At 19.0% G+C, this 1,260-nt stretch overlaps 1 protein-coding gene across 1 annotated transcript in view; it reads right to left on the reverse strand.

Annotated features, from left to right (window-relative positions):
* Positions 1–1,221: 1,221 nt before the first annotated feature.
* NKX2-8 (NK2 homeobox 8) overlaps positions 1,222–1,260 on the reverse strand; it is a 2,608-nt gene continuing 2,569 nt past the window's right edge. The window contains exon 2 of the mRNA XM_075330214.1: positions 1,222–1,260. This exon is cut by the window's right edge and continues 883 nt beyond it. The gene's annotated coding sequence lies outside the window, so the exon portion shown is untranslated.

A 1,260-nucleotide genomic window follows, 5' to 3' on the forward strand; every position in this document is an offset into this window, starting at 1 on the left:
TAAAACAAGTATAAAATAAATAATAATAAGAATAATAATATAATATAATTTTATATATATATATATATATACATATATATATACATATATATACAGCATATATATATATATATATATATATACACACACACACATTTATATATATGTGTATATATATATATAAAATTGTTTTATTGTTATTACAATAATTTTTTATATACATGATATTACTATTATTTGTATATATATATATATATATATATATATATATATATAAAATATATGTATTATTATATATGTATTATTGTATTATATATGTTATTAGCTATGTATAATATAATATAATTTGTTATATATATATATATACATATACACACACACATTTATATATTTCTATATCTATTTATATATATAATCATTTTCTTATTATTAGAATATTTTTTATATACATTATATTACTATTATTTGTATATATATATATATATATATATATATATATATATATATACATATATATAGATATACATATATGTATATATGGTATATATATATATATATATAAATATATATATATATATATATATATATATATATATATATATATATATACATATACATATATACACACACATACATTTCCCCGGAATAAATGTTCTGTTCACATTGGTATAATGGGTTTGGTTTCTACAGGTTCCATGATTATTAGGCTGTGATTTAGGTCTGTCAGGTTTTTGGTCTTATATAACAAATAAGTAACCTTTTCTTTTTTTTTGTAATTTACGAAACATTTACAATATACATTTTATTCCATTATGGTAATAGATTGTAAGACAAAATTATGAAGAAAATGTAAAAAGAAGAAAAATAATACATTTGTAAAAATTGAATTGAAAAAATAAATGTAAACAATGAAATGTTTCTCAAAGAACACCATATAGCCTTGTGAGGATGAAAGAGAGTTAATTAATAAAAATGAACAAAGTAGAAATGTTTAAAAGTTTTCTACTATATTTATAAAATATGTGGATATTCTACATTTTATTTTCATAGTATTAAAAAGTTTATAACCTGCCAACAAGTATAATTGTTAGTTTAGATCTTGCATTTTTACATAAGATGCAAAAAGTTAGATGCTTCCAGCAGGAGAAAATAAGAGAACTTACAGTGGATACGTTTTCTGATACAAGTATCCATGGACCTGCTTCTTACTATTTAGGGTTTTCTAACCTGCTTGATGGGACATTAACAAATGTTAGATCCTCATTCTCAGGGTATATATCA

The sequence above is a fragment of the Anomaloglossus baeobatrachus genome, chromosome 12 (genome assembly GCF_048569485.1).
Source record: "Anomaloglossus baeobatrachus isolate aAnoBae1 chromosome 12, aAnoBae1.hap1, whole genome shotgun sequence".
Taxonomy (NCBI): Eukaryota; Metazoa; Chordata; class Amphibia; order Anura; family Aromobatidae; genus Anomaloglossus; species Anomaloglossus baeobatrachus.